The sequence below is a fragment of the Eptesicus fuscus genome, chromosome 8 (assembly GCF_027574615.1).
Source record: "Eptesicus fuscus isolate TK198812 chromosome 8, DD_ASM_mEF_20220401, whole genome shotgun sequence".
NCBI classification, from domain to species: domain Eukaryota; kingdom Metazoa; phylum Chordata; class Mammalia; order Chiroptera; family Vespertilionidae; genus Eptesicus; species Eptesicus fuscus.
Genome location: NC_072480.1, coordinates 34916122 through 34937783, shown reverse-complemented (window position 1 = coordinate 34937783; position 21662 = coordinate 34916122). Strand labels below are relative to the sequence as shown.

At 41.6% G+C, this 21662-nt stretch overlaps 1 pseudogene; it reads left to right on the top strand.

Annotated features, from left to right (window-relative positions):
• The first annotated feature begins 8939 nt into the window (after positions 1-8939).
• LOC129150099 (phosphatidylinositol 3-kinase regulatory subunit beta-like) lies at positions 8940-10356 on the top strand (annotated as a pseudogene).
• Positions 10357-21662: the final 11306 nt, after the last annotated feature.

The following is a 21662-nucleotide window of genomic DNA, read 5'->3' as shown; positions in this document are numbered from 1 at the left end:
GTGGCAGCAGGCCTGCATAGTTGTTATCAGAGAGCTGAAGGGCTCAAGTGAGGGGTATGAGGTAATATGAAATGAGTGATATCTGTTATGACATCAGGTATCATAACTGAAGAAAAATGGCATTTCGGTTGCAAAAGAGAAAACTAAGATAAGCCCTTTATATAGGGGCTCTAATACTTTTGGATATTAATTTTAAAGAATTTAATTTGAAACAATCATGAAAGTTATTACTGTCTTTCTGTTTCAGAATTTAAAAAAAAATAAATATCACATGATCTCACTCATTTGTGGAATACAATGAACAACATAAACTGATGAACAAAAAACAGATCCAGAGACAGAGAAGCATTGATCAGATCATCAAACCTCAGAGGGAAGGTAGGGGAGGGTGGGGGTAAGGGGGAGAGATCAACCAAAGGACTCTTATGCATGCATATAAGCCTAACCAATGGACACAGACACCAGGGGGGGGGGGCATGAGTGAGGGGGTGAGGGGGGGAGCAATGAAGTGTAATACCTTAATCAATAAAAAAAAAAAAAAAAAAGAAAGAAAGAAAAAAAGAAAGAAAGGAAACAGGGGTACAACAGAGGGCTCCTAGATTTCCGGCATGAACAGAAAAAAAAAAGAAGTATATTTTCCCCACTAAATGCTTTCTTATGTACAGGCCTCTGTGCTTGTTATTAAAAATTCAGACTTTAATGTGAAACTTCAGAACTCATCACGTATTTTAATTAGTTATTCTCTTCGGAGAGAAAATGTCTCCAAATAGAATGACCTTGAGGATATTTTCTTTTTAGGATAAATGCCATGATAACATGACATTATTTTCACAGTGATGGGTGCTATTGGATTTAATTAATATTAAATGTAGAAACACAAAATTTACATCAAAACCTCTTAACTGGAGTATATTTCTCATTTTGTCACTTTACCAAGCATATTTATTTGTTTACTTTTAATTATAATCCCAAAATATACTTTGAGAAGAGAATTAAGACAAAAATAAGTCCAAATACTTACTAAAGGCCAATCAGTGAAATTGTGAATGACAGAACTTAGAATAAGAAGCAGCAGTTCTGACCTGTAGTACACAATTCATCTTTAAATGTCCAGAAAAAGACATTAATCACTATGGTATGTGTTATTTGCCAGCTTCTACATAAAAGTTCCAGTTAGCAGAAACATTTTTTTCAACTCACCTGGCACAGTTTCCATTTTGGAAAATTGCACTCTGTCTTTTTTTGTGTTTTTTTTTTTTTTTCTTCTCTAATTAGTGTTCTTGTATGAATCATTCAGCAAAAATAAATAAATAAATAATAATGTGTTCTCTGAATATTTAAACACAGTTATTCACAAAATGAAAAACTATCATTAATGCACAATTAGTAAAGGTGATTCGGATTTGGAGAAATCACTGTCTGAAATGTTCCAGCAGCCTTTCTTTGGACAGGTCAATTTCTGTGAGGAGCAAAACAATACTAAAGAAACAATCCTGGCTTGATAAGAATTCTGAGCAAGGAGGAGGAATTACATTGGTTACTTACTTTAGTGGATTAGTGTCTTAATTATCCAACTCTTTGTATGGAAACTCTAGTAAAAGAACTGGTTTAAGAGATAGAAAAAAAAAAAAAGACTCCTGGGTGTGTTTCCATATAAAGGAAAATGTAAAATTAAAAATTAATAAATTTATGATCAAAACATTTTCAGAACAAATGCTATCTTAAGTTCCCTATTGAAATTATATTCTTTCTCTTAATGTCTTACTAATAGATCTTTGTCTGTAGCCCCCCCTCACTCTACCACCCAGGATGGCTTCGATGCTAGCAAAAGTCCTAATAAAAAGTAATGAACAGGCATGCTAACATTTAATTATTTCCTTTCTTTAACCAAGAATTGAGTTTTAGAGAACTGTGGTAGTTTAATCAAGAATAATAATTATTGGCCTTTTTTAATACATAAAATGTCAGTTTGAATGCAGGCTTTCAACTACATACAAAGATCCTTTCTCAAAAGAAATTATTTTTTAATCTGAAATGAAAGTGCAATGTTTTTAATATATTATGAAAATATTAAGTGATGATAAGAATAGTTATTTCTACTGGCTTTTTCATTATTAAGAGTTGAATATGTAGTTCATGTAACTGTGGGCCATCCAGATTCTCCTTTCACAATTAAAGCCTTTATGACCCCATTTGCCTAGCAGCTCTCAGCTGACTCTCTTTCCAGTAATCACCTCGCCCAAAGCTGTGTACCCTGCCTGGGTGCAGACACATCTAATGTCTAGTTGATGTAAAGATATAAAGGTTTACTCTTCTTTCCTCCATTTGGAATATCTCCAAAGAGCCTTCCTAATACACCTATAGGATTCGCTGTGGCCTTTGTTTTAATCTTGTCACAATTATATTTTTTCATCAGTCCTGCTGCATTCATTCACTCATATGTGTTGACTCTGAAAGCACTTCCCTAAAAGGTCTTGTATAAGAATCTGCCCTTGTGTTTGATTTATAGAGATCAAAATCTAATAGATTATAAAACAAAAGTGAACTATATAATGGGAAATGGCACTAGGTCATCTACTGGCAAGCCACTGGTAATAAGAAAGTAGGTAGAGAAAGCATAACCTTTGGCTTGTGGAAGCCACCACATTTGTAAAGTGTTCATCTGTGGTAGCCTGGAAAGGGATACCAGCTGGCAGGAATACAGTGATGGACATAGGAATCTGGCGTATAAGGACTACAGTGAAAACTTGCATTGTAAATATTATGGAATTAGGTGGTGGTATTTGCCACACACACACAAAAAAATTGATTCACAATAAAAGGCCGAGGATGATTAATCACCAATTAAATACCAAATGTAACAATGAGAAGGCTTTCTTGGCAGGATAAAGAGATTATTATTTCCTATAGTTTGATGGGGGAACAAAGCTGATGATTTATAGAACAGAGATCTAAAAAAGTCTGTGTTCTCAATCTTGGCCAGCACTCTGTACCAAACGCTGAGGTCTAATTAGGAAGAACTTAGACTTTGAATTTGGATATGGGGGTAATTGGTTTTGTGTACCTGAAAGTATTGAATCCCCAGAACTCTTGTACATGTGGTACTTATGCAAAAGACTTACTCCCTGCCCTAAAGAATTGCACCCCACCCCCAGCTTAAAGAGGATGCCAAGGTCTCTGCTTGCAAGACAGCACGTGTTTTCTTCAATGTAAGAGACATCTCTTTTCCTAGCCACAAAACTAATAATGATTATAAGGTCATAACACATAACCTGGCCCACACTCTACATCTAGTGAAAGAAAAATGTAACTGCATCCTGGAGGAGCTTTAGAAACTAATCAACATGTAACAGCTGGAGCCTCAGTAATATAAATGGCATTGGGTTTGAAAGGTCTGGATCAACTAGGTCAAACATAAGTGTAGGTAAGTGAAATCTTACCAGTATGAGAAAATTTCCCCATGATACAGGATGAATTCCTTGGCAAAACTGGAATCAATGCTAACACACTATGAGAATGGCTCTTGGAAGCTTAGAAAGCAATGCTCTCTCTATGTTAAGTGAAGTAGAAATGCCAGATTTGCCATGGAAGGTGGTGCTTAGAAGGGATTAAAATGTGCAGGGAAATGAACATAGTAGATTAGTAAAGCTGGGAAACTCACCAGAATTTTGCTGCAGGTCCTTGAAGTCAATCCATTCACTTGAGTGAAGATAAATGGACTGGTGAGAGGGACAAAGCATAATTGAGACATGCAGTGGTGACTGCTCTCTACATAGACAATTCCAGGGATGGCAGAGGATACTCTTACAGTGTTAGGCTTCCTGCTGTCAAAATAGATAGAGAATCTTGAAGTAACAGAGGCCTAAGCATTAAAGTTTAACTGTCTGAAGCAAGGTGGGAGAAATTACAATGATGGATGACATTTAAATTGCAGCCAGAAAGGCATGACCTGCAGAGTGTTAAGGAAATAATTATTGCACATCCTGGGCAATATGGATGGCTTTGCATCAATGGCATGGTAAATAAATAAACAAATAAATGAATAAATAATAGGTGAAGGAGCACTTGCTCAAGCCAACTTATGGAACTGAATCCAGTTTTTGTTCAAAGAACAGAATGACTAAAAGAGGTTGGATCCTCAGTATTAAGGACATTGCAAAACTATGGTGAGTGTATATGGTACTGAACAGTGCTCTACAAAGAAACTACCATCAGAAAATTGCACTGGGGAAAAGGGACTATACAAACCTTTTTGGGATTGTGGACTCATTTTCCAAACTGACATTAATATCTAGGGATTTGAAGCAACATCATGAGACCTTTCCTGATTTCTCTCCCACCTGCTAACATCTTCCTAGCCTAAGCCTTGATCATTAACCTTCGATTTTTAAAAAATATTTGTTATTGATTTCAGAGAGGAAGGGAGAGGGGGAGAGAGAGATAGAAACATCAATGATGAAAGAGAATCATTGATTGGCTTCCTCCTACACGCAACCCCCCCTTTCCCGCCCCCCTTCCCCCGCCGGGGATCAAGCCTGAAACCCAGGCATGTGCCCTTGACTGGAATCAAACCTGGTACCCTTCAGTCCAAAGGCCAATGCTCTATCCACTGAGCCAAACCAACTAGGACATTACCTTCGATTTGAACAAATGTTTTCACAGGAGATAGGAAGGTACCTGTTATTATCTCACTTATAAATAGGTCTTCTTTTTCTGAAACATTATTCCATATTTTCCTTGTTTCTCTTACAAAAGTATGATGTGTTTAAAGTTATAATATTTTTAAATGTGTCTATATTTCTAGTTGCTGGTAATGAAAATTGTGATCTGTTATGATCAATCACTCCTTACTTAGAGGTTGAATTTCTTTTAACTTACCCTTGAACTAGATTATTTCTCAAAGCTTAAGTTTCATCTAGGCTTTCACTCCCTCTTTACTGGAAAATATTCTCAAGTAATTTCTTCAGAAAAAATATATAAATATATAAAAACGTATGGTTTAATTTTGTAATACAAAAGGATTAACATATATGTTACCTTGGGCTTTAATAAGTGTCTATGAATGTATTTTCCTACATTTCTTTGATATTTGGTTGGTAAAGATATGAGAGCATTTCCCCTCATGACATTTTTTTCCCCATAAATTTCTCACTTATTTTGTATTGCTAACGATTCACTCCCACCCAAAATATTCAAGAATAATTTGAGCACTCTTTATGTTTATCCTGTTTTATTTTCAATAAATCTTTTCATTCTTTAGATGCAGGAACTTCTTCATTTTGGGAAACATTTGTTGTTGTTGTTCTTGCCTTAATAATTTCCCCCTCCGTGTTCTCTGTTTATTACATTCATAGCAATTCCCTGTTACACAACCTGAATTAGTGCACTTTCTTATTCTGTTGGTTTCTATCAATTTAATAGATATTTGCTCTTGATTTTCTGAATTTCCCCCCATAGTTTTGTGCTCTAGGATTCATTTTGCTATTTACTTCAATATTTTAAAAAATTGTATCTCATTTTTTTTCATAAGCATATTAATTTTAGGTGGTCCATTCTCATATTTGATGAAGGTTAGGTTTGATCTCTCTGTTGAATAAATTAATAATTTTGCCAATCATTATTTTAACCGAATGAAAAAGATGATTGAAGCCTGTATATATCTGGAACATGCTGATTACCTGAAAGTCTTCCAATTTAGAGTACAAAAAAAAAAAAAACAACACAAAAAACAAAAAAAAACAGGCTTCTCCTATAAGGTAAGCTGAGAAGCCTTCCAAATTTTAGAGTCAGGAAGATTTTTCATTAAAGGGCCAACTTTCTACTAATATTTGTTTCCCTTCCCCCTAAAACATTTCATTCAATTTATTTTAGTGATCATTATTTTAACTTGATTTGGAGTAAATGTGTGTTTTTATAATCCTGTTCTAAAGTTAGTAACTTCTAATTTCAAACTCAAAAGTTTAGCCCAGCCAGTGTTGCTCAGTGGTCAAGCATCAACTTATGAACCAGGAGGTCAGTGTTCAATTCCTAGTCAGGGCACATGCTCGTGTTGTGGGCTCGATCCCCAGTAGGGGGCATGCAGGAGGCAGCTGACCAATGATTCTCCCTCATCATTGATGTTTCTATCTCTCTCTTCCTCTCCCTTCTTCTTTGAAGTCAATAAAAATATAATTTAAAAACATTAATTCCTTCCAGAGATCATGTTGATTACTATCCTATTTAAGCCTCAAATTAATTATCACTCTAATATTTAGACAAAGAAACCAAGGCTTAATAAGATTAAGTAAAATTCTCATCCTACCTAATAAAATGGTAATATGTAAATTACCATCACTCCGCTACGCTCATGATTGGGCCAGCAGGAGGTGCAGGGGGAGGGACTCGGGGTGGCCAGGGTAGCCAACTGGGCCAGCAGAATGCTGAGCTAGCTTCACCAGCAACGGCGCGAGCTCAGCATCTGCGCCATGGCTGTGCTGCAGAACAGAAGGGGCCTCTGGGGCAGCGAGCTCACGTCCCGCCGCGGACCATCAAAAGCAGGGGAGCTGGGTGCCTGTCCGCTCTGGCACCAGGCCTTTCGGAAGCCTCCACCGAGCCAGAGGCTTCTGAAAGGTCTGGTGCACCAGCGGACAGGCACCCAGCTCCCCTGCGATCGAAAGCGAAAGCGTGTAGGGGACCCTACACGTGCATGATTCAATCATGCACTGGGCCTCTAGTAACTATATAAATTTGGATTAGAACATAGGAAGTGTGAATGCAAAAAGCTGCACTTTTTACCACTGAGATATAATATTTATTTTTCATTATAATACTCTCCTGCTTCTGCTTTTCATGACAGCTATTTCTACACTTATCAATACTCATATTTTACTTATAAACTAGTTATGTTAATATTTTATTGAGATTCGACTTTGCTAGAGAATTGGGACATTTTATTACTACTTCCTGAGACAAAATTATACCAATAATTGTGTTTGTGTTACATTTAGGTAAACAATATGGAATATAGCTTCATTACTGTGTCCACATGTAAGGTTTAATTTTGTAAAGAAATTCTATGTTTATATTCCTATATTTCTTTACTCAATTAGGAATGGAGATTATGTAGAGATAATGTAAATGCTATTTTGTCCTATGTCCTTGATGGCTAGAACAGCTTTTATAAAAGGGTGTTTAACTTCATAGACCCAGGATATCTGGTCAGGAACATGAGACAGATTTCAACCCATGAACAGTAAAGTAGACCTGCACTATAGGCATTAGCCAAGGGGGATAATTTCAAACTTACAACCATTCATTGTTCATCAAAAGCTTAGTTCAGAGAAACAATATTTGTGGAATGGATTGCCTGAAGGTTATAAAAAATCATGTCTTTTTCTTGTTTCTATAAAATATAGCTCTAGGTTTCCACAGATCTTCAGAGTGGTATATTACATTATTCTTGTAGTAATATCCTTAGATTGAATCATGCTACATTAGATGTCATTAACCCATGTTGAGAAACCCTCCAAGAAATGAGTCTTAAGCAATCTATCCCCATCTATATGTATAAAAAGCCAGCTACCATAATGACCAGAATGACCAGAGACCAGAACACAATGGCCCCTCGCCCAGGCTGGCCCTGCCCCCAGGGATCGGTTAGGGTAAGGTGACCAGATTTTAACATTGGTAAAGTGGGACACCATTGACCGGGGGGGGGGGGGGGGGGAGGGGGGTGTGTTTTTTTTTTTTAATATATTTTATTGAGTTTTTACAGAAAGGAAGAGAGAGGGATAGAGAGTTAGAAACATTGATGAGAGAGAAACATCGATCAGCTGCCTCTTGCACACCCCCTACTGGGGATGTGCCCGCAACCAAGGTACATGCCCTTGACTGGAATCGAACCAGGGACCCTTGAGTCCACAGGCCGATGCTCTATCCACTGAGCCAAACCGGTTTCGGCCCCGGGGGGGGGGGGGGGGGGTTCTTGATTAAAAATTTGGTCTATATTGTAACCGCTTTTGGTTTTTTTTTAATAAAAGGAAATTCACTTCTTAGATCATCGTTGAATTTGCATCCTCTTTTCTTACTCATTATGTTAAAAATCTAAAAAAAAATAATTTAAAATTATATTATAAATTATTATATACATATTGCTTAAAAACACAGTAAGTAGGTATATAATTACATGAACATTTTTTATTGTTAGTTTATAAATTAAATTAATTTGATTGTTATAAACTAACTATATTTTAAAAATTATTTTAATCCTATATTTCTTTCTAAATAATAACAATACTAACTTGTATTATTTTTCCTCTGAATTTGCCGTAACGTAAGTCGTAGTGTCACTTTCAAGGCCGGTGCTAGACTTTTTGTCACCACTATAAAATATAAATAATACGAGTACTGTCTGCTAAATTCAAGAAAATTTATGTATTTATGAACTAAATAAATAAATTACTTACCTAAATTATCTGAATAGCTGATTTGTAATGACATCACTTGTTTAACTAGCTTACTAGCACGCAGTACGATGTGTATCGTCTGAGAGACAGTTACAAAATGTTTTCGTCGTTGCCAATCCCCAAAAAATGCTATTGTTCATTAAGTCCAAACAATGGTGGTCGAATTCTAACAACTGGTCAACAATGCGAACTTTGATAAGCAGTTCTCGATAATCAGTTCTCAACAATTATTTGTTATTATTAAAGTTTAACATTATAAAATTAACAAAAATAATATAAAACTCATATCCTGGCTAAATAGCCACATGGCCGCCGAAAACCGTATATTCCCTTCCCGTTCTCCCGCTGTTCCCTAGCTTGTTGTGCATTCTTTCCAAAAATCGGGACTTTTTTAAAACGCCGCGGGACACGGGACAAATTGTTAAAAATCGGGACTGTCCCGCCAAAAGCAGGACGTCTGGTCACCTTAGGTTAGGGGCACCCCTAGGCAAAGCGATGGGTGCAAGTTTGATGGGGGAAAGTCAAAGAAATAGAGGGGAAGGTCTTAAGGGTCTGCAGGGTTGGGGTGGTCGGCCCAGAGTAGGTGTGGAGTGTGCAGGGGAAGGAAGAGGAAGATCCGATTGGAAAACGGCTCAGCACAGTACCTTTCTCATTGCCAACTGGGACAGCGCCAGCCGTGGACTGAATGGGCGGTTGTCTCATGAGTGTGCTTGGGACCGACATGTTCGTTGCAGTGGCAGTACTCCTGAAATTTTACTGATGCCAAATAGTAAACAGCTATCAACGTCAAAGAACAGAAAAAAACACTCTCCAACTAGAGGCCCTGGACTTGCACCACGACTGAAGGAAACACCATTTAAGGAGGAGCTAGAAAAATCAGAAGTATGCAACCAGAGGATTGTGGGACTGTGGAGGACTTCTGGCCGCCTACAGCTAGAATGTGAGCCTGTGATTGCACATGTACATAGTCAGTCCTATAGTCTTCAGTCTCGCAGTATTTGGATGTGACTTCTGGTCGGAAATTAATTCTATTGAGGTTTTCTATTCCCTTGCGGTGAGGAAGATCTGAATTAAAGGTTTTGTTTGTTACCTTGGTTTGAAGGGGAGGACAAGAGCCCCGAGTACGACCAGCTCTACCAGGAGTACACACGCACCTCCCAGGAACTGCAGATGAAGCGCACCGCAATCGAAGCCTTCAATGAAACCATCAAGATCTTCGAAGAGCACGGCCAGACTCAAGAGAAGTGCAGCAAGGAGTATCTGGAGCGCTTCCGGCGTGAGGGCAATGAAAAAGAGATGCAGAGGATCCTGAACTCAGAGCGGCTCAAGCCTCCCATCGCTGAGATCCACGAGAGCCGCAGGAAGCTGGAACAGGAGCTATGGACACAGGCCTTGGACAACCGGGAGATGGATAAGAGCATGAACATCCTGAAGCCAGACCTCATGCAGCTGCTCAAGTTCTGAGACCAGTACCTGGTATGGCTCACCCAGAAAGGCACCCGGCAGAAGAAAATCGAGTGGTTGGGAATCAAAAATGATACTGAAGAGCAGTAGGCACTGATGGAGGATGAGGATGACCTCCCCCACCATGAGGAATGAACCTGGTATGTGGGCAAGATCGACCGCATACAGGCTGAGGAAATGCTGAACTGCAAGTGGAATGGTACCTTCGTCCTCCGTGAGAGCAGCCAGCGGGGCTGCTATGCCTGCTCTGTGGTGGTAGACAGTGGCACCTGCTCTGTGGTTAGAGGACACCAAGCACTGTGTCCTCTAACGCATGACCACTGGCTTGGGTTTTGTGGAGCGCTACAACCTGTACGGGTCTCTGAAGGAGCTGGTGCTGCATGACCAGCACACCTCCCTCGTGCAACACAACGACGCACTTACCATCACACTGGCACATCCCGTGTGAGCCCTGGATCCTGGGACCCCTCCAGCCCGCTAACTCATACAGAGCAGGACTTCATCTTTTTGTCTGTCTGTCTCTCTTCTTTGGGAATCTTTCTCTGTCTCAATCTCTCTCTTGCTTTCTCTGAGTCTTTCTCTTCCTGTCACTCTTTCTATCCCCGTTTCTGTCCTCTCTGTCTCTCTTAGTCTCTGAACCATCTAAGTCTCTGTTACAGGAGCATACCTCCTTCACCCCATGCCTCCTTTCCCCATGGGCACTGCCCTCCCCTGGCTCTGGCTGCCCTCACCAGTTCCTACAGTTCCCCCAAGCTCCCCCTGCCTGTACCTGCCATGTTTACAAAGACCCCTGGGGTGCTCAGCCCCAGCCTGGTGCCCTGATTTCTAAGCCATAGACCTGGGATCAGGGCAGGATGGAACTTCGCTGGGCCACTTCCAAGAACCTCAGCTGTGACATTTGGGGCTGGGCGGGTCTGCCCCACAGATCCAACTTCCCCTCCAAACCCTGAAGTGAAACCCGCACCGGTTACCCCCACATGGAGCTGCTGCCCAGAAGCCCTCCTCCCCCAAAAGCAAAATTATTAAAAATAACCTCAAGAGCTGGGCCCTATCTGACCCTAGGCTTCCCTGGAACCAAGGCTGCTGCAGGTACTGCTGGGCCAGCCGAGATGCACCGCTGCCCACAGCACCTCCGCTCGGTGCAGTTTCAAGGCTTCTCCTTGATCATGTTGGGTTCTGATTTTGTTTCCTTGACTATAAACCCATTTTCTCCTCTTTTGGGACAAGAACCCCAGTTTTCTATGCTGCCATGGACCCCCCTCCTGCCTGCCCAGCTAGGCTAGCAGGTGGGTTTTGTATGGTACATTGATACTGATGTGGATATAAAACATTGAACTAAAAAAAAAAAAAAAAAAAAAGGAAAATGGGATAGTGACGAATAAGAAACTTTGGTGACAGTGAAGGGCAGTTTGTCCAGACTGTTGAGAGCTAAGAATTAGCGTTTAGTTGGGATAGAAATCCTGCTAATAGCACCTGATGCCTGAAATCTGAGTGCTCTACTTTTAGGTTTTCCAGTTCTAGTTTTTGGAGACTGCCTATTATAACATTCCTGGTTGGAAAGTGTTTGTACAGAAGCTAATAAGTATTAAGTATTTGCTGTGTTTACCATGCTTAGCTCTCTGTAAGGAATATGGAGTGTTAAATGCCTCATGTTCTCAAGAAGCTTGACTTTTAATATAAAAAATAAAGAAGAAATATAAATATTAAAAATAAAAACAGAAGAAGCTTGAGTTTTAGGGGCGAAATCAGGCAGCCAGGCAAGGGGTTAGGGGCGATCAGGCAGGCAGGCAGAGTGGTTAGGGGTGATCAGGCAGCAAGGCGAGCAGTTAGAAGCCAGTGGTCCTAGATTGTGAGAGGGATGTCCAACTGCCGGTTTAGGCTCGATCTGTGGGATCAGGTCTAAACTAGCAGTCAGACATCCCCTGAAAGGTCCCAGATTGTGAGAGGGTTCAGGCTGGGCTGAGGGACACCCGCCCCCATGCACAAATTTCGTGCACCGGGCCTCTAGTGTTTTAAATAAAGGTAATGTTGTTTTGATGGGGAACATAAAAATACATTTTTGGGAGGGGGTCAGCAATCTGACTCTGTACCTAGTTAATCAGTATCCTTAATGCACATTCTTGTTAGCCTATAATCAAGTCTCTGCCCCTTCCTTAATTATATGGTCTTGCAAGACCTGTTTACCTAAGTACTCACATTTTACAGAGGCCATAAACCATGAACCATACACAACCCTTGGAGGGGATCATCAGTGCTGGTGCCAGGCCAGGCCAGTGGGTGTGGTCTCACGTCCCCCATCCCAACACACGGGGCTTTTTGCAAAGCCTGCGAAAGGTCCGGAAGTCTGATCCTTATTTGAGGGACAAAGAAACCAAAGGGTATAAAGAGAAAGCTTCCTCCATATTGGTTTGCTCAGGATTTGGAAACAGGGCCCCCTGAGTCACGGTACTAGTACATCCGGAAATAAATGGGTTTTTCCTGTATCTCCAGGTACTTCTGTGTATTTTTCGGTCACCTGGTAAATTCTGTAACAGTTTACAATAGAGACTGTTTTCTCTTTTTAACATTTTAAGATATGTTTTAACTGTTTATGGACCAAGAATAGCAATAGTGACTATGAAATTATTTGGTTTTAAATTTGTGCCTACAGTGAGTTTTGTAACATTTTGGGTTTGGCTGCCTTAGACAGCTAATACTATCTTTATAAAATCATTTGCCATTGTAGCTACATATTCAACTTTGTTTAGTAGCCTAACTGAAACCGGCCCAAACCACCCTCAGGTTCTTTTGCCTGCCTCGGTGAAGCCAAACACATGGCACAGATGCTGATGGAATGAAAGAGGTTTATCAGCATGCAGTTTCATCGTCCAGCTGTCAGGTGGTTTAGATGTTCCCTTTTGGGTGTGTCAGTCTCTGGCATTTTCTTCTCCCTGGTATTTTATTGCTGATTTCTTGGGAGAGGATGTTACAGGCCTAGCCAACCAGCAGCATAGGCTACACTTCTGTGGTCAAGGCCAGCAAAAAGGGAACTGGAAATGCTGCTACCCATGCCATGCTTAAATATGATACTGAAGCATCCACCTTCTGTTTGAAATTTTAACCCTGCTATTTTGGCTTCTGTAAATACTTGCTTGCTTAAATAATAAGGAAAATAAGACTACTCCCATTCCAGAGAGGCAATAAATCTTCCCCCAATGAAGTTATCAGTGCTGACGCCAGGCCAAGCCTTTGATTGAGGTCTCAAAGCCCCAGCACATAGGGCTCTTTAAGAACTTGCAAAGGGGACTGAAAAGCCCATATTTGGGAGACAAAGAGGGTAAGAAGATATAAATAGAGAAACTTCCTCCATGTTGGGGCCCAGCATTTGAAATACAGTTTTCTCTCAGCCCACGCATCATCATAATAATAATAAAGTATAACTCCATCTCTCTAAGATTGCCTGATTCTTCTCCAGTCTTCTGCAACATACTATTAATATTTTAGACTATAAGTTTTGTTAGTATTGTTAACAAAAAAACCATTGAAACCTGTAAAGAATTTTAGTGAGTTTATTTGAGCCAAAATGTCGACATATGCCGGGAAGCAGAACCTCAATGAATTGAGATAATGCTCCGAAGAAATGGTGGGTTACATCTGTATTTATACATTGCCATCAAAGGAGGGACATAGGTCGGCTACATGAAACTCATTGGTGATGGATTAAGGAGGTGGGATAAAGTCAAACAGTGGGAAACCCCTGGGACTGGATAAAAAGTAAAATGATGGACACATACTTAGGTGGGTACAGGAACAATTAACATGATAATGAAGGAATTTGAAGTATCTGTCCTGGCGCCCACCACATTTGGTTGTGCCCCAGGGGCTCCAGCAAAAGGAAGTTACAAGTTACCCAGACATCTCACAGACATCTCACAGATATGTTATCTTAGAGGCAAAAAGGCAAATGGGCTCAGTAAAGAAGATCTAAGTTGACCTTTGTCAGGGAAGATATCGGCCTAGGACATGACTGCCCACTATAACCTGTTTGTAGTTAAATATTTAATTTTCAGACCATCTTTTGTGGTTACTTTAGGTCTCTGAGTTTTCAAGACTGCCACACAGGCCTCCCCTGAGCTTGTCAGGTTAGCATGTGGCTCCTTTCGTTCACAGTATATTCTTATTTTTAATTCTTGGTTAGTTAATTAAATATGAGCATTTATATACCCTATACCCTGTTACACAAACTATTTTTGTGGTTTTCTTGCTTTTCCTTCCTGTTGTTATTCATACTACCTTGTTTTATTTTTGAATCCTGATATGACATCTTAATAACTTCTGATAAAAATAAAATAAACTAATTAAATTAGTGAATCACCTGATGAAATCAGAGAACAATTTTGATTAAGATGTAACAGTTTTCTAGAAGTCAATAGAAAAGCCTAAACATTTTAGGCTTGGTTTTGAGTTTGTGATGACCTTAAGACAAAAGCAAGTGTACTTTTCAGACATGTAACTATTTCTAAGAAAAAGAAAAATTCTACTGGTCACCTCTTAGTAATAAAAATGTGTAATGTAATAAAGTCCTCCTCAAAGTAGTATAACTTTAAGAAGAATTTTAAGCTACTTTTCTAAAGATTGGTTTATAGAATATCAAGTAGGATTAATGCAATAAAAATCAACTTTTTGCAGTAGGTGCAATATGGTTATGGAGAACAAAAACACATTTAGTTAATAATTCCTTTGAAGTCCAACATATATCTGTCCAGACTACAATACAACACTTTACTTACATTATTTAACTTCTACCCTAAGAATATTATGCAATTGAAACAGGAATTTTGGGGGGTGAAAAGGACAGGTTTTAGGAAATTTTAGAAATTTTAGAAATTAAGGGGACCATGGAGGAAGCACAGGGCTGCAGAGCAGCAGAAGGTATATTTCCATAGAATAGGGGAGCTGAAAAGCTGCAACAGGTCCATTTCCATAGAATGAGGGAGCAGGGAACAGCAAAAGGTCTATATTTACAAAATAAAGGGAAGGAAGCCCTTTATCCAGAAAAAGAAGAAGAAAGCCCAAAGGGAATAGAAAAACAATAAGGAAGGAGGAGGGGAGAACCTCACATGTCCCATGTGAGCTTTTACCTTTGAGCTTTAGCCTAAGGGAATAGTGACCAATCAGAGGGGATATCAAAGCACAAAAATCTACAGCATTTCTAAGCTGTAGGGAAAGGGAAATCAGTGGGACCCTTTCCCCCTCCCCATGTGGGAGTCTGTACTTGTTCTTTAATAAATTTCCACCTTTGCTATACCACCTTCTGTCCGTGGACTCTGGTGAACAAAGAATTCAGATTCCAGTCCAAAAATTCTGCTTCACAATCAGACTTTTTGCATAATCTTGCAAACAATCTACACTAATAAAAGAGAAAGATGCAAATTGACTTTACCTTCATGACCCCCACCTGCCAATCAGGAGTGAGTATGCAAATTAACCCAACAAAGATGGCAGGTTAATTTGCATACACAGGCACCAAGTGGCCAGGCGACAACACAGGCGTCCTGCACCATCCCAGCAGCTCTGGACCTCTGGGCAGCGTGGGAAGGGGGAAAGGCGGCTCTTGGCTGGAGCCAAGGCAGAAAGGTGGCTCCAGCTGGAGCGAAGGCGGTGCCAGCAGCCAGGGTAAGAAAGACCCATTCTTGCATAAATCTTCATGCATCAGGCCTCTAGTTTAATTATGTTTGGTAGATAAATTTAAATATACTAGTAAAAAACCATAGATTCTAAACATGACTTAACTTCATGCTGGATATATAGCAAGCACTTTCATTTACTATTAATTATTATTTCAATAATATATAGAGTAAAAATTGTAATAATGCTAAAATATTACTTTTCAAATATTATTTAGTAGTTAACATCCCATTGCTAATTAAGAGTATATTCATAACATGACACTATACAAACTATCACTAATATATTTAGTGATATTTCTAATATATATTTCAATTTATATTTTTAATAGATTTTTTTATTGCTCACCTTCCCTGAATTAAAAAGTAATGCTTGCAATCCATACTTGCTGCTGAATTAGCCAATTGCAGGGCAAGGGAAAGAGAAAATGAAAGTATGTGCCAAAATTGGTGCCTTAATGTATCTTATTCAAATGTTAAAAATGAGTCCTCTGTGAGTAATTCAGTATTAATATAATTTTATGCATATTTGCTAAACATGCTTATTAAAACCATTTATTGAATGCTGTTCATAGTCACTAATGTAGTACAATTTTATTGAACATTACACACATTTTTCTAGTAGTGCTTAGATTGGAAATCTGCACTTTTAATCTCAGGTTAAGGCAAAAGAAAAATGCCAAGAATTCTATTCTCATATTTCTAGACAATGTGTTTTAAAGAATCACAGAAAAACACTGACTGACTTTTTTAAGCTCCACTTTTAATGTATGACTTTACTAATATTTATAAGATGAATTATATCTCTTTATCTAATTAAAAGAAATAAAATAAATGTCTTTGAAAACCTACATTGAAGCAAGTCTTTCAAGGTATGTGTTTCTAAAACTAGGCAACCTTTGTAACTGGGTAGAGATGGGTAAATATTTAAATGAATTGCATGTTTTTCCTCTTAATATTTTTCTTTAGAATTTTCTACTTACTTAAATTAAAAAACAAAGATAGTCTTATAGAAGTATGAAGAATGCTATATTGACAGCTTTATTGTTCTATGAAGCTGTGTAATATATTTTTCACAGGAGAAATTCATAAAGTATTTCAATCCAATTCTTGGTAAGAAAACATGACAGGACTATTCAGTTGCATGTATAGCATCAAATTCAATATGTGCACTAAACTAATCCCTACCTAGATTCAATGATTGCATCTATATCAAAACAAACATTACATTATAATAATTTGAATTTTTTGTAAACATAGAGTAAAACCTTATGATAAAGTACCTCACCAGGTCTCATATTCAGTTATATTACATATTAAATTGCAAATCCTGTATCAAAATGATGCATCTGTTTTACACTAAATGTACAAAAAGTATAATACAAATATTATTATAACCAGAGAATGGTATGTGATGGATTTTACTATCTATACTTTCAGTTAAGAATGTATTTTTCTCAGTGTGACACTTCTCCACATTCAAATTAATGAAAACTTCAATTTTTCCATGTGTAATGCCATATGAAAAGTAATGGAGAAAAGTCTATATAACATAACCCATTAAAAGTTTAAAATTCATGAAGGAGAAAATATTTGGAAAGGTCAAGCCAAATCATACGCTAGAAGGAGTAGCAATGCTTTATAATAGATTAAAATAATTTGGAGAAAGTGCAGAGAAGAGTTATAACAATGGCCTGATTAGCAAATTTGTTTTTAAAAATGGTTCATTTGTTAGAATAACACCATATAGTATTAAAAACCCCTATCCGGCAGTTATTTTAAATCTGCTTTATAATGAGCATTAGAGAATGTTGTTGTCACCTACTGAACTCAAAGGTATTTTGTACTTTAAAAAAAAAAAAAAAAATATATATATATATATATATATATATATATATATATATTGATTTCAGAGAGGATGGGAGAGGGAAAGAGAGACAGAAACATCAGTGATAAGAGAGAGTCATTTATTGGCTGCCTCCTCTATGTCCCCTATTGGGGATCAAGTCCACAACCCAGGCATGTACCCTTGACCAGAATCAAACCTGGGGCCCTTCAGTCTGCAGGCTGACGCTCTATCCACTGATCCAAACCATCTAGAGCTACTTTGTACTTTTATGTGTACTAAATGTACATTTAGGAGGGAGGCATGCAGCAAGCTGTTAACTTGCCTTTAAGACAAACATTATAACCTGATATAAATAATTTCAAGTTTGAGTGGGACATGTAAAAATACTTATTTTGCTAAATTCCAGATGCATGATATCTGATTGTTAGAAACTGCCTCGGTGCTTATCTCATCTGAAGATGTTAATGGCAATTACATACATAGTCAAATTATATTATTATTTATTATTTACTAGAGGCCCGGTGCACAAAATTTGTGCACAGGGTGGTGTGTCCCTCAGCCCAGCCTGCACCCTCTCACAATCCAGGACTGCTGGCTCCCAACTGCTTGCCTGCCTGCCAGCCTGATCACCCCCTAAACACTCCCTGCCAGCCTGATCAAAGTCTAACTGCTCCCCTAACTGCAATCCCCTGCTGGCCTGGTCACCTCTATGCCCTCCCCTGCAGGCCTGGTCATCCCCAACTGCCCTCCTCTTGAGGTGAGGTTGCCCCCAACTACCCTCCCCTGTTGGCCCAGTCGCCCCAACTGCCTGCCCCTGCAGGCCTGGTCCCCCCAACTACCTTCCCTTGCTGGCCCAGTTGCCCCTAACTGCCATCCCCTGCAGGCCTGGTTGCCCCCAATTGCCTTCCCCTGCTGGCCCAGTCACTCTTAACTGCCCTCCTCTGCTGTCTTGATCACCTACAACTGCCCTCCCCTGCAGGCCTGGTGGCCCCCAACTGCCCTCCCCTGCTGGCCTGGTCACCCCTAACTGCCCTCCCCAGCAGGCCTGGTCTCCTCCAACTGCCCTTCCCTGCAGGCCTGGGTCCCTCCCAACTGTCCTCCCCTGAAGGCCTGGTCGCTCCTAACTGCCCTCCCCTGCTGGCCATCTTGTGTCCACATGGGGGCAGCCATCTTGTGTGTTGGAGTTATAGTCAATTTGCATATTACCTCTTTATTATATAGGATTACCAGTAATTAAAAGGTACTGATGGGGAATATAAGACATTTTGGGGGGGGGTTAGCAATCTGAATCTGTGCCAGTAACCTGCCTTTTAATGCACACTCTTACTAGCTGATAATTAACTCCATTTGTGAAAGAATGTAGGAGGCTAGCAGCCTGACTCTACCTAGTTAGTCAGTATTTCTAATGCACATTCTTGTTAGCCTACAATCAAGTCTCTGCCCCTTCCTTAATTATCTGATCTTGCAAGACCTGTTTACCTAAATACTCCCATTTTACAGAGGCTATAAAACATGAACCATACACAACCCCCAGAGGGGGTTATCAGCACTGGGGCCAGGCCAGGACAGTGGGTGTGGTTTCACGTCCCCAATCCCAACACATGGGGCTTTGTGCCCAGCCCGCGAAAGGTTTGGAAGCCTGATTCATATTTGGGGGACAAAAAACCAAAGGGTATAAAGGAAAAGCTTCCTCCATATTCACGGACTCAGGGATTTGGAGAACTGACCCCCTGAGTCACTGTGCTAGTACATCAGAAACATCTTATCTAATAAAAGGGTAATATGCAAATTGACCATCACTCCAACACATGAGATGGCCGCCTCCATGTTGTCAAATATGGCCTCCCCCATGTGGACACAAGATGGCCGCCACAAGATGGCCTGCAGGGGAGAGCAGTTAGGGGCAACCAGACCTGCAGGAGAGGGCAGTTGGGAGGGACCAAGCTGGCAATGGAGGGCAGTTGGGAGGGACCAGGTATGCAGGGGAGGGCAGTTGGGGGGACCAGAACTGAAGGGGAGGGCAGTTGGGGGGGACCAGGCCAGCAGGGGAGGGCAGTTAGGAGTGACCAGGCTTGCAGAGGAGAGAAGTTAGGGGTGACCAGGCCAGCAGGGGATGGCAGTTGGGGACAATGTGGCCGGCAAGGGAGCAGTTAGACATCGATCAGGCTGGCAGGGGAATGGTTAGGAGGTGATCAGGCTGGCAGGCAGAAGTGGTTAGGGGTAATCAGGCAGGCAGGCAGGCGAGTGATTGGAAGCCAGCAGTCCTGGATTGTGAGATGTTGCAGGCTGGGCTGAGGGACACATACCCCACCCCTGTGCACAAATTTCGTGCACTGGGCCTCTAGTCTGAAAATAAATGTGTTTATCCTGGATCTCCAAGTACTCCCTGTGTATTTTTTGGTCGCCTGATAAATTCTATAACAGTACCAAAGCATACTTAAAATGTATAGTAAATTTATTGACTAGAAAATTAAATGTAAGAATGGATTATCAAGAAAGAAGTAGCACCTTCTACCATATCATGGAATTTCTTAATCTAGAGATGATTCATTTGTTTTCATTTTTGGAAAAGGTATTAATACCTCAGTCACATTGATTTATCTATTTATTCTTTTTTTTTTTTCTTTTTAAATTTCTTTATTGATTAAGGTGTCACATATTTGTCCTCATGCCCCCATTCCCATCCCCCCCCTCCCCACACCTGCCCAAACCCCCTGTTGAACTTAACCATTGGATAGGCTCATATGCATGCATACAAGTCCTTTGGTTGAACTCTCCCCCTCCCCCCCACCCTCCCCTATCCTCCCTCTGAGGCCCGATAGTCCGATCAATGCCTCCTTGCTTCTGGTTCTGTTCTTGTTCCTCAGTCTATGTTGTTCATCATTTCCCCTAGATGAGCGAGATCATATGTCACTAGATATATACTTATGAGAACTGAATGTGAGACGAGCAATAATAGTTATGCTGACAGGCAAATGAATCAGTCTGTAGTGAGTTTCTTTCTGGACCAACAGTTCTTTTGAGACCCAATTTCAATGTCCACCAGTTCCTTATGTGTACATGTCAGCACTGACCCCTCAGCTCTGGATGGTGGACAAATGGTGGTAACGGAGGTCCGACTCCCTCTGGTTTGGTCTCGGCCGGACCCAGGGGCACGGCTTCACCCGGACTAAGGGGCACGTGGCCTCACCCGGATCTAGGGACACATGGTCTCACCCGGACCCAGGGACGCTTGGGCTCTCCCAGACCCAGGGGCACGTGGCCTCACCCGGGCCTAGGTGTACGAGGCCTCACCCGGATCCAGGGACACATGGTCTCACCCGGACCCAGGGACGCTTGGCCTCTCCCAGACCCAGGGGCACGTGGCCTCACCCGGGCCTAGGTGCACGAGGCCTCACCCGGATCCAGGGACACATGGTCTCGCCCGGACCCGGGGGTGCGTGGCCTCTCTCAGACCCAGGGGCACGTGGCCTCACCTGGACCTAGGTGCACGAGGCCTCACCCGGATCCAGGGACACATGGTCTCACCTGGACCCAGGGATGCTTGGCCTCTCCCAGACCCAGGGGCACGTGGCCTCACCCGGGCCTAGGTGTACGAGGCCTCACCCGGATCCAGGGACACATGGTCTCACCCAGACCCAGGGACGCTTGGCCTCTCCCAGACCCAGGGGCACGTGGCCTCACCCGGGCCTAGGTGCACGAGGCCTCACCCGGATCCAGGGACACATGGTCTCGCCCGGACCCGGGGGCGCGTGGCCTCTCTCAGACCCAGGGGCACGTGGCCTCACCTGGACCTAGGTGCACGAGGCCTCACCCGGATCCAGGGACACATGGTCTCACCCGGACCCAGGGATGCTTGGCCTCTCCCAGCCCCAGGGGCACGTGGCCTCACCCGGGCCTAGGTGCACGAGGCCTCACCCGGATCCAGGGACTCATGGCCTCACCCGGACCCGGGGGCGCGTGGCCTCTCACAGACACAGAGGCGCTTGGCCTCACCCGGACCTAGGTGCACGAGGCCTCACCCGGATCCAGGGACACATGGCCTCACCCGGACCCAGGGGCGCGTGGCCTCTCCCAAACCCAGGGGCGCATGGCCTCACCTGGACCCGGGACCCAGCCTCACCCGGATCCAGGGGCACACGGCCTCACCCGGACCCGGGATCTAGCTTCACCTAGACCCAGGGGTACGTGGCCTCACCCGGACCCAGGGGCGCGTTACCTCTCTCAGACCCCTGGTCG